This window comes from Carica papaya, chromosome 2, assembly GCF_054855325.1.
Source record: "Carica papaya isolate Zhongbai chromosome 2, ASM5485532v1, whole genome shotgun sequence".
NCBI classification, from domain to species: domain Eukaryota; kingdom Viridiplantae; phylum Streptophyta; class Magnoliopsida; order Brassicales; family Caricaceae; genus Carica; species Carica papaya.
In genome coordinates, this window is record NC_142310.1 from 25,278,659 (window position 1) to 25,291,362 (window position 12,704).

The following is a 12,704-nucleotide window of genomic DNA, read 5'->3' on the forward strand; positions in this document are numbered from 1 at the left end:
ATCTGTATATTATTCTAGTTGTGCTGATCAGAAAACACCATCATCTCCACTTGGTCCCCGTTACCAAACACTAAATGAGCTGTTGTTGTGCTTGCGAGTTAATACCATCAATGAACCATCACTACAACTGCTGAAGCTTATGCGATATTGAATCCTTGTTGATCTAAGAGGATGTCTCCCACAGACCCTTCATCACTCCTCCATTTGTGGCCCCCTGAGGCTGAGGTGATTTACAGAGTGTTTTTATCATTTTTTTAGGATTTCTTTGAGGTTTTATTCAATTAGCCAACCTAGATCATTTAGATCAATGAGGTTGAGTTAGTGGAGGGGCTTCCCAACAAGGCTTTGAAACATGATATGCATTATTTACTTCTCCTGATTGTCTTTATGTTTCTTCTTCAGTTGGTCGGTTGCCTTGGTGATCATCTATCATAGGAAGCTCTTTTAATTCATCATCTTCTTGTTCTGTTCCATCTCAGAGATCCTCTTGAAGTTGGCCAACAGGTATTGGGCTCCGAGAGGGGAATGCCAAACCTCTGGTTACGAGTCATATGGATTTTAAATGATTGCACATGTTTTGACATTGCAGAGAGTGCTAAGTTGATTCACTTTCTTCATCAGCCCCTTCTTCCTTTTCTTAAATGTGGTTTTTCTTGCAAAGTCGCTAGTGATATAGGTAAGCCTAACCTTGTTTCTAGTCATGATGTTTTGTCGTGTCTGGACAAGGAGCGAGAGGGGCTATATATCGAATGAGACAAGGGTTGGAGAGTTATTAGTAAGGAATGGGAAATGGAGCATTATAATATAGTAGAATATACCATCTAAGGTAAGATATGGTGCATTCTACAACAAGTGGAATGCCGAAATATTACTTAATGATCTCTTAGATATACATGTTCTTCATTAATGTTAGCTTTTATATAAAGAGTTAACAAACCATATAAAAACTCATACATTTTAAATCTTCTATTAAATGTTCAAAAGTTCAAGCATTCATATAAAATGGTATATAGGTGAACTTAGGTATGAGTTTTCAACACATTAAAACAAGGGAACTTCTATATGATTTATAAAGGTTTACTTTGTATTTCACTTATTAACTTTGAATTTGGCTTATCTATAAAGGATGTATTGTGTTATGATTTTTTGATATAATGTATTATGATTTTTTTATTTTTTTATTTCTTTTTGTATTCTTAAATATTAGAACTTCGTTGTGTGTGTCTTATTTAGAGAGATTATATATATATACTTAGAATGATAAAAGAGTGATTCATCGAATAACACTAATCATGTTTACTTCACTTTATTTAATAACGATGGCACTTTATTAATATATTGTACTTGTGTTAATTGTGTAATTGAATTTTTTTTAAATTAAATATTATGCTAGCTATTTAATTAACTACAATTAAAATTAAATATTAATGTAAACAATTATTTGAGAAAATGAAATGTTACAATTAAATATCATATAATTAATTCTATAATCCATACACAAAACGGGCTACAGATTTAATTTTAAACAAAGTAACTGAACTTAAGTACTGTTATATATCACTAAATTGACGTATTGACAAAAAAAAATAAATACGTTCAATACATTTTTAATAGAAAATGATTGATATCAGAAGTTAATAGATTATATAAAATGGTATGTAGAAGATAATTTTGCTAATTTGTTAACTTCTTATATAAAATTGCGAGTTCACATGCTCTTCATTAATGGGAACTGATTTCATCCCTTAATGATCGGGCCAAAGGCCCAATAGTTTCAATTCTAGGATCTTTACTTCATGACCAACCACCTTAATAGAAATCAATCCTCCTACAAGTTAAATATAATTATGGCACGATAATACTTGAATTTTAAATCAAGTGGTACTTCTCTACCTCTACAAAAATAAGAATTGAAGATTCGACTCTTTTGTAATACGAAAATAAATATATAATACCGGGGGATTATACGGGGGGAAAACATTACCTGTTAATGCCGCTATCCCAAGTTTTAATTCTAAGATACCTGTTGATGTATCTGTTTGAGGCTATGAAGGGGGATCATATAATAGATGTTTTAAGAATATGCACTTTTCACGTTTAGCTTCTATTTCAAATCGCCTATATTATCATATAATTTTATTCTTAAATTGTGCTTTTCATTTTCCAAAGGGTGGCGATTTTGTGTTTTCCTGTAATTCTCTCTTTAAAAAAGATGGAACTATCCTTATTAACAAAATTACTTTTTATTATTCAAAAAGAAAAAGGACATGCGACTGCCATTTCATTAATAAAATTATCTTTTAATTAATGAAAAATATACCATACTTAACCTACAACCAAACACTTAAAAAGATTTATCCCCAAAGAAAATTGTAGGTTACTTTGCGAACAAAGAGCTAATTATTTGGAATTAATTAACAGCGTCTTATATAAAATAAACTAATAGAGTAACATAATAAGATGAATAAAAATTAATGATCAATATGTATGCATGACGGAGCTTCACATGTAAAATAACCCTACAGGCAATCCAACATTTAAAAGTATGCCCCTAGGACTTCTGATATCACTTTTTTCATTTTCTTGTATATATAACAATTTTTTTTTTGCCCTAAGATAAAGTATATTTGTATTAAATTAATTGATTAAAAAATAACAATCTCGTGCAAGAAAAACAACCATTTTTTTTTTCAAAAAGGAGGATAAAAGGAGAATTTTATTGTGCAATCTATATTTTTAATATAGTTATAGCTATCAGAGCCATATTTTGATACAACTTCTCCCTCATCCTTTTCACAAATCAATCCAACCATGTTTCCCATTTCCTCTTGCTCGACAATGTTCTTCGTAACCATCTATCATTATTTATTTCTATCAAACTCACCCCTATTCATTATTTTGGTATGCAAAACACAATTTATTCATATATTAGCTATCTAAATTCTTCTAGATATATTAACAGCTCTAATACCATGTTATCTTGTGAGAATTGAAAATTGTGTTTTATTATTGGGATACCATTTTTTATAGGCATATTATGTATATATTTTTACAAAGAAACAATTAAATGAAAATTAAATACACATTTACACTATAAATGCACTAAAAATTCTGGAATAATAGATGAGATAAGAATTTATATTGTTGGCAATAGTATATTATGCTCAATAAATTGTTGTATTAGTGGATCATATTTGCTAGTTGTAGTTAATAATATTTCAAGCATTTTCATAAAAATAATTAAATTATGAGTAGCTTCATATATCACTAATGAGTTTTTAGCTAATACATAGCTTCATGTATCATTAACCAAATTGTAAGAGGTGTAATACGAAAGATGTATGGGAGGTTGTGTTGAGATGGTGATGTTGGCGATAGCAGGAAAACAAGCTGACTAGTCGTTGTGGTGTGGGGTGAGGTGGTAATTGGAAAAGTGAATAGGACTTTATAAAGTTGTAAAGGTCTAGCATATATGCACTATTTTCAAGTGTCTGTGAATGAGTGAGAGGAAGCAACAAAGCTGGGTGGAAGAGAGGAACGAATGGGTTTAAGAGGATATTGGTAAAAGCTTGGAGATCTTTGGTTGGTGGGGGTGATATGTGTGCTTTTTGTGGTTTCTTTTTTCTTTTAAGTGCACATATAGCTAGAGGAACGCTTGTTCCAATTCTCAGAATCTATTAGGTATCCATTAACTCATATAGGCATGATCCTTGGAGCTTCTATACATACAATATAAAATTCACGCACAACCAATTAGTAAAATGTTAAAAGGCTGCACATATCTAAAATCATCCAATCCTGACCATCCCTTTTCATAACAAGTTATTGATTCACTGTAATGCATTTATATACCTACTCTCTCTTGCATTATCCCCAGCATGTATTCACATCTTACCTAAACAATTATGTGAGAAAATGAAATGTTACAATTAATATCAATATAATTAATTCCACAATCCATAAATAAAACCGGCTACAAATTTAATTTTAAACAAAGCAACTGAAGTTAAGTACTTTTATATATCACTAAATTGACATATTCAAAAAATAAATAAATAAATACATTCAATACATTTTTAATATAAAATGGTTGACATCAGAAGTTAACAGATTGTATAAAAAGGTATATAGGTGATAATTCGGCTGATTTATTAATTTTTTATATAAAATTGTGAGTAGACATGTTCTTCATTAATGGGAACTAATGCCATCCCGTAATGATCGGGCCAAAGGCCCAATAGTTCCAATTCTAGGATCTTTACTTCATTACCAACTGCCTTAATAGAAATCAATCCTCCTAAAAGTTAAATATAATTAAGGCATGATAATACTTGCAAGTGGTAATTCTCTACCTCTACAAAAATAAGAATAGAAGATTCGACTCTTATGTAACACAAAAATAGATATATAATTTATTGTACGTAAAAATTAATAAAAATAAATCTTAAAAACTCTATCATATGTTAAAATTAATTATAATATAACCAGATGAACAATTAAAATTTGAATACTAGACTTTTCACGTGGATGTTGGTGTTATACACTTTGACAGTAGTGTATAAGTGGTTTCATTGTATTATTACATCTATCTTTATTTTTAAAAAGTACTTATATTGTGTCTTATGAATTTTTGAAACTGTTATCGCAAAAGTATAAATTGGTTTTGAATAAGTGATCCCTCTAATAAAGGTTAAATACTGGTCATTATCTTTAGAATCAATTGCAACATCGTACTACAGATACTACAGTAACATACTATAATATTAAAAAAAATTTAAAGTAGTAATTTATGTAATTGGAGTTAAATATGGTCTTGTTTTATATGAGTAACATTTTTTTAAATAGCAAGAGACTTTATATCATTGATTTTTGAGTATTTATATGTGTAAAAGAAATTCAAAATACTAATCGCTGAAAGTGTTTGAAGTTAGCCGTCAAAAATATTTTTCTGTATTTAGTATTCTATGTGATTGTATATATTTAAATATGTATATTTATATGTATATATTGTACATTTCTTCTTGCATAAAATATTAATTAGCTATTCACAGATTGTTGTGTTCAAAAATTATTTATTTCAGTTATTTTCTATATTCTGAACATAATAACTGCATCACAAAATTCTATTTATGATCGTAAGGGATTCTCCAATATATTTGAGTTGTTTAAAATATTGCATGTTTTGACTAAAATAAAATTTTTAGAATTATATTTAAATTTCATATTAATCAAAATATTAATTGTTTTAGATATTCGGATTATATTGAGATTTTCTTTGAGGAAAATATTATTCCTCAATGCTATTATCCCAAATTGTAATTCTATGATCATTAAGATTTAGAAAGCTCAGTCCACAGACCTAAAAATCATAAAAAATTTAAGTAAGCATACTTCTGACGAGTTTCTCAATTTCAGGCTCACAGATGATGGATGGTGCAAATTTTTGGACTGTATTTGAGTCCTTGTCACTGTTAGGATAGATGTTCTCAAGGCTGACCATGCCTTTAAACTGTCCATCTACCATGGGAGTACCAAGATGTATCAGGGCCTGAAGCAACAATATTAGTGGCCTAGAATGAAAGAAGACATTGTCGACTATGTCTCTTGATACCTTACTTGGAAATAGGTTAAGGCAAAATATAAGAGGCCCGGTTGTTTGTTGCAGGGCCTCCCTATTCTGGAATTGAAGTGGGAGCATGTAACCATTGAAGTTATCATCGATATACCCAAAACCTATTCTTGTTGCAATGCCATATGGGTCATTCTTGACAAGTTGACCAAGACTGTTCACTTCTTACCCATCAGAACCACAGATTCCACTAGCAGATTAGCCTGCCTGTACGTCGATGAAATTATTCGACTCCACGGCATCCCTCCATCCATTGTGTTTGACTGTGATCCTTGGTTTACCTTTCATTTTTGGGACAGTATCTAAGAAGCACTCGATTATGGATTATACTTCAGCACTGCTTGTAATCCCAAGATTGATGGTCAGTCTAAATGTACTATCCAAACATTTGAGGACATGTTGCACGCTTACATCCTTGACTTTGGTGATAACTGGTATGAATATCTTCTCTTGTGTGAATTTACTTATAATAATAGTTATCATTCTAGCATCGACATGACTCTGTATGAAGCTCTATACAGTAGGCCCTGTTGTTATCCCACTTGTTTGAACGAAGTCGGGAACCAGCATCATTTGGGACTTGATTTCATCCAGGAGAATATAAAAAAAGTTGCTATCATTCAAAGGAACTTAGCCATTACCCAGAGTATCCAGAAAAGCTATGCTAACAACTGTAGAGGATCTTTAGAATTTACAGTTGGTGATCAAGTCTTCCTTAAGATCTTCCCTTACAACGAAAAAATATGATTCGGTAAGAAGGGAAAGTTGAGCCCTTTTTATGTGGGATCTTTTCAGATTGTCGAATGTGTTGGACCCATGGCGTACTGCCTTGGTCTACCCTGAGAGTTTATGGGTCTACACGATGTTTTCCATGTCTCCATGCTCAAAAGGTACCACCCTGACCCTTCTCACATCATTTCTCACCAAGAGATGCAGGTTCAAGCTGATATGACATATGAGGAGCTCCCTACGAAAATCCATGATTGGACTGAAAAAGTTTTGCACAACAATAGGATCCCCATGGTGAAGGTGCATTGGCAACACCACACTGTGGAAGAGATGACATGGGAGTCAGAGAATGAGATGAGAGAGAAGTTTCCATATCTATTTATAACAAATTTGGGGGAGAAAATTTTTTAAGGTGGAGGGAATGTAACACCCTGAAAACTTTTGCGCCTAATTTATAATAAGAACCCCTATTTATTCAGGACTTAATGCCATTTAAAAACCCTTAATATTTCTTATTTTTAATTTTTTGGATGAATATCGTATTTGTTATTTTAAGTTTCATAATTTATTTGATTTAATAATTCTTAAAATTAATTATTTTATTTTATTGTTTGAAAATTTTTATTTTATTTGTTATTTAAATAAATTTATTGAAAAATGGAGAAAAAGTCAAAAAATCCCACGGGAAGGATCTTGCCTGCGCGGGCTCTTCACACCACGCGCGTGCCCAGCACAGGATGTGCGTACTGTGCGCATGTCCTATTTGCGTATTGTGTGAGGTGCGGTCTGCGTGCGCCTTCTGCACGGTAGGCCTACATGTAGTGCCTGGCATGCTATAAAGCCTGCACACAAGACAGGCTAGGCTTGTGCGTGGGAGGCTAGGTCTATAGTGCATGGCTGGCTTGGGCTGTGCGCACTGCCTCCAGAAGGGCGTGCCACCCCGTTGAGTGTCGTGCGCCACCTTTTGACAGTTAGCACCACCAACTTGGGCGGCGTACCGCCCTCATTTGGGCAATGTACCATCATTGTTTGCATGGCATGCCTCTAATTTTTGCACCGCCGTCACGTCGTATCGTCCATTTGCTGGTCACATCTATCAATTATCACATCACACCTTTCCCATTTACTTTCCTCTCTTCACCTAATTTTACCACTTTGCACAAATCTGACGGTCCCCATTTTCTATAAGTAGTGACCCTCCCTTCACAATTTTTCCATCACTTCCATTTCCATTCTTCCATCCTCCAAGATCTTTAGAGAGAGAGGGAGTTATCTAAAGAGAGAAGGAGAGGAGAAGAAGAAGAAAAGGCGTAGAAAACATTGAGGTTTCGATAAGGAATTCAATATTTACTTTTAAAAATCCTAAGGAGCTTTTCTAAAGTAAAAATAATAAAGTTTAAATTAGTGATTTCGTGGTTAAGTTTTATGCCTAAACTAAGTAACTTCACATGTTAACACATGTTCTATAATCGTGTATAAACTATTTAATTTGCATGTGTAATTTAGATGAAATAAATATTGATATGTGATGCAATTAAACGGTAGAAAAAGGATTAAGCATGGAATGATTTGTAGACATGAGAAACATGTATTGATATTGGCATACAAATTACATAAAGTGTTTTATTAGGCTTTTTATCTCTAAGAAGTTTATGTTTTTTTACCCATCTGGTCTGAAAAGACATGAGAGGACCGCTCCTTGTGGATGATAGTGTACCCTCTAATTAGAGCGGTGACGCAATATGATTGTACGGGTCATCTTGGGTGAAGTATGGTCGTAGCCATAGTTAACATATAGGACCACTGTGCTTGGCACGGCCGTGGTCGTAGATTGTGTCATAGTTTGGCAAGCCATAAATGTGTTGTTGGTTTAGCAAGCTGCAAATGTGTTGTTAGTTTAATAAGAGGCAAATTGCTATTACAAATGAAATGAATTTGTCATTCCACATGGGTAGTCGGGAAATCGTATCACCCTCAATAGATGGAAGTCGGAATGACTTCACAAAGAATGACACGAAAAATAGTGCATATCATGATTTATTTAATTTTCTCTATTTTTAGCATGATATGATGTTTTCTTTAAATAAAATAAATTATTTTCATAATTTAATAAAGAATCCTGACATGACTCTTGATGGTAAGAAATGATGATACCTTTAATTATCTTTAAAATCTTATAATGTTATTTAAATACTATTTTTCTTACTCAGTATATGGAACTCACCTCTTTCCATGACCCCATCCAGATGAGGAAGTGTAACACCCTGCGCATCACTATGCTAAAATGATTTAGAAATCCTATTTATTCAGGCCTTTGGCTTTGTTAAACTTAATTAATTTATGCTGCTTAATAATCATTATATTTTGCAATTTTTGTTGATTTTTATTTATATAGCTTTAATTTAATTTTATTTAATTTTAAGTTATTTTATTTAATTTTAAGTTTAACCCAATTTTATTATAAAAATATTTAGAAATATTGAAAAAATGGTGAATCGGGAAAAAAATCTCGCAGGAAAAATCCTGTGGGGAGACAGGTTGCCTACACGGGTGTTGGGCATTGTGTGTGTGCGCATCCGTGCACAGTAGCTACAGGACCTACGAAAAGCGCGCATGTCCCATCCGCACACACACGCACGGGACATATGCACAGAGCACACGGCGCGGGATTAGGACCTATATGCGTCTTGTCGCGCGCAAGCGGGCCATTCGCGGGTCACCTCATGTGTCGACAGGCGTCGCACACTGTGCTTGCGCCGTCCGCACAGCGGGCCTGCATGGATAGGCCCTCTGCCCCTAGGGCTTGTGCATAGTAGGCCCACCCGCGCGGCGTTCAGCGCACCAAGGCCCTGTGCACGGTAGGAGGCTTATGCGCTTGTAGGCTAGCTTGCAGCGTGTCGACCGGGGAACTATCACCTCGGGCAGTGCGCCACTACTGCCTCAGGCGGTGCACCGCTCCGCCAGTTGAGGAGGCCCTCCTCCCTCATTTATTATGTCGAGCATATTTTTGTCCTCTCTCTTCATTGAATTTTGCCACTTGGCATAAATCCGATGATTCCAAAACTCTATAAACTTGCCTTCCCCTTCCCTTCCTCCGTACACTTCCATTATTCCATTTTTCAAAGATTTAGTGAGAGAGAGAAATAGATAGTAGTCTAGTGAGAGAAAAAGAGAAAGAAAGGAGAATGGTGAAGGAGAAAACATCAAGGTTTTAGTAAGGAATCTAGTATTTTTTTGATGTCTTAAGAAGTGTTTTAAGATATACTAATTTAATATGATTGTTATTTTGCCTGTTTTGTATGTCTCTGTATTTAAATGAGTCAAATTTTTTTGTTTTCAAGCATGTTATGTGAATTGCAGACACTTGATGAATTTGCATGTAATAAATATAATATATAATCGATAAAAGTAAAAAAGTATAAAAAAGAAGAAAGAAAAAGAGAAAAATGACATGAAGCCTGTATGATATGAAGTGTATCTATATTGACATGCATATTGCATTAAATGTCTTGTTAGGCTTTTTATCTCTGAGGGGTATCTGTTCCCTTTGCCCTTTGGGGTATCTATTTGCCTCTCCCCTATCTGGTCTAGAAAGACATAAGAGGACCACTCCTAGTGGATGATGGCATACCCTCTGGTGAGAGTTATATCTCACTATCTATAGGGGTCACCTGTGGCTAAGTAATGTCATTATTGTAGATATCTGTTAGGGCAACTATGGCTGGTACAACCGTGGTCATATATCTTACCATGGTTTGGCTAGCTTGAAATAGGCCTGAGCAAATTGTCATATTTGTATTTAATTTGGTCATTCCACTTGGATAGTTGGAAATCTGTATCTGCCCTCAAAAATAGAAGTTGTAAGGACTTCGTGAAGCATGACAAGAAAATTTGAGTATTTCATGATTTATTTAATTTTCTCTATTATCTAGCATGATGTATGTTTGATTGTCTGTATTAACGTACCATCTTCTTAACAAACAAATGATTTTTCATAATGTGAGATAAGTAAACAAGGACGTTAAATGACAAGCTCTTAAGTCAAAATAATTAACTTTTGAAATCTTACGATGTTAATTTAATACTGTTTTTCTTACTAAGCATATGGAACTCACTCTTTGCATGCCCCCCCTAGACAAGGAAGAAAGTGAGAAACTGCAGGCTGACCTACCCTTGGAAGTCTATGAGGATCACGTGGATTTAGGTATTGTTTCCGCAATGATCGTAGTACCAAGTACTTCTTGGGGAGCTCTAATATGATCAAATTTATAAGCATCTCTTGTAAAATATGAGCAACACCAAATCCCTATAAAGCCCAAACCTCCATTTCTCCTACTCGCTGACCCCCCTGCTTGGACCTGCCTCTAAGGGGTTATTGTGCAACAAGTGCATAATGTCCACTAGAACGCCTATGTATTTTATCATCAACTTGATGAATTAATTTTATGATATAAGGCTTCCCTATTATAATAGGTTGTTCAAAGGATCTCCCATTCTTCCATCAAATATTTTGCTTTTTCCCAGATACTCAGGTTCAAATACCCATGGATTCGCAAACACAAGTCTGAGTGCATGATTGTTCCCTCACTCTGGTGAGTACAATAACCTAGTGAAAGAAGTGGCTCTTATGTTTTGTTTTATATTTTACAACCACTTCTGGCCTCAGTATATGTATGTATTGGAACTCATGTGTATTTGTAAGGGATTAGTAATAATTTTGTTCAGTTGTATAAATTTTATCATGCACTTGTCATTCTAAATCTGTATCTGACACTTATTTGCCTTAATTAGCACTTGGGATGTCACAGGAAGATAATGAGGAACCGATCACTGACCTACCCCTCAAAGTCTTTGAGGATCCTGTGGATCTATAAAATTTTATAAGTACATGACTTGTCTCGCACTTTGATGAGTCCCTTTACATAATGATAGAAATGGCCCTTTTCGTATTTTGATATTTTATTTTTTGTCACCACTTCTGGCCTTAATTATATATGTAATTGGGAACTCATATATTTTATAAGGGATTTGTAATAAATTGTGTCACTGCATATATTTAACTATTATACACTCGTAATCTGTTTCTGTATCTGTCACTCTTATGCCTTAAATAACATTTGGGATATCACAAAAGGTATCTTACTTTTCAGAAGAATATTACTTTTAAAATATAGAAATGAAATTTAGAAGTTATATTTTTTAGTAACAATTAAAACATTTCATTAATTAGATGACACAATTTGAATCTAAAATCTCTTATGAAGAGAAGAAATACCAATCATATTGTTAAGGAAAGATTAATATGATTCAATTTTAAAATGGTATAATAAAAGTAATATATATGAATACTTTTCTATTGATTTTTGTAATAGCCACAAAATTCTTAAAGAAATCAAACATATATTTCCTGCCAATTTAATGCAGTAAACATATAAAAGTGTTATCTCTCTTCCAATAAAAAAATGATACTAGCCTGGTACTAATATATATGCCTTCACCTTGACACTATAATTTCCTTTAAGATAATTATTTTTTTTTCAAAATGAAATATAATTTAAGAATAGCAAGTAAGCATTACAAACACAATAAAAGTACCATTAAACAATACATCTGATAACCACAATACAGATTGAGAAGAAAAAGCAAAAGGCACAACCATGTCCAAAAAACAATGAATGAAACAATTCATCATCCATTACTTATTCCAAACTTTAAGATCATTATGATATTCTACAGATTGCATATTGGTACACATATAAAAAACTAAAACTAGTTAAAGATTATATATATGACAGGCAAATTCGCAAGTGCACAAAATCGTTCAAATAATAAAGTGATAAGTAGAGTATTGTCCTACAGGATTGTGTATCAAGTACTAGAATTATAGAAATTCTATTCTTATCTAGAAATCAAAATTTAATAATAATTTAATCAAAGGAAAATAATGAAATTAATGAAAACTATCGATATAAACCCATCAGAGTAATTAATTTCACCTGAATCTTAGGTATATTCGAGTTTTCATTTCACAATCAATTTAATCCAGTCTGCAATGATCGAACAAACCTAATGTACTTTTGGTTTCCCTCCTAGTATTTGCTAGGTTTATCAATTAATAACTACTAACCTTTTATAACATTATTAATTTGATTCTATTAAATCTGTGATAATTCAATTTCTCCATGTTAACTCGAATATATAACTCCTGTTCAAATTGAAATTAACGATTAACAATATATGTCTAATTAATATAATTCCACTCCTGCTATTCTAAAACCATCAATAATAAATTAAGCCATGAGTTGGCCAAGTCTCACAACCAAATTAATTTCAATATTGTTAAATT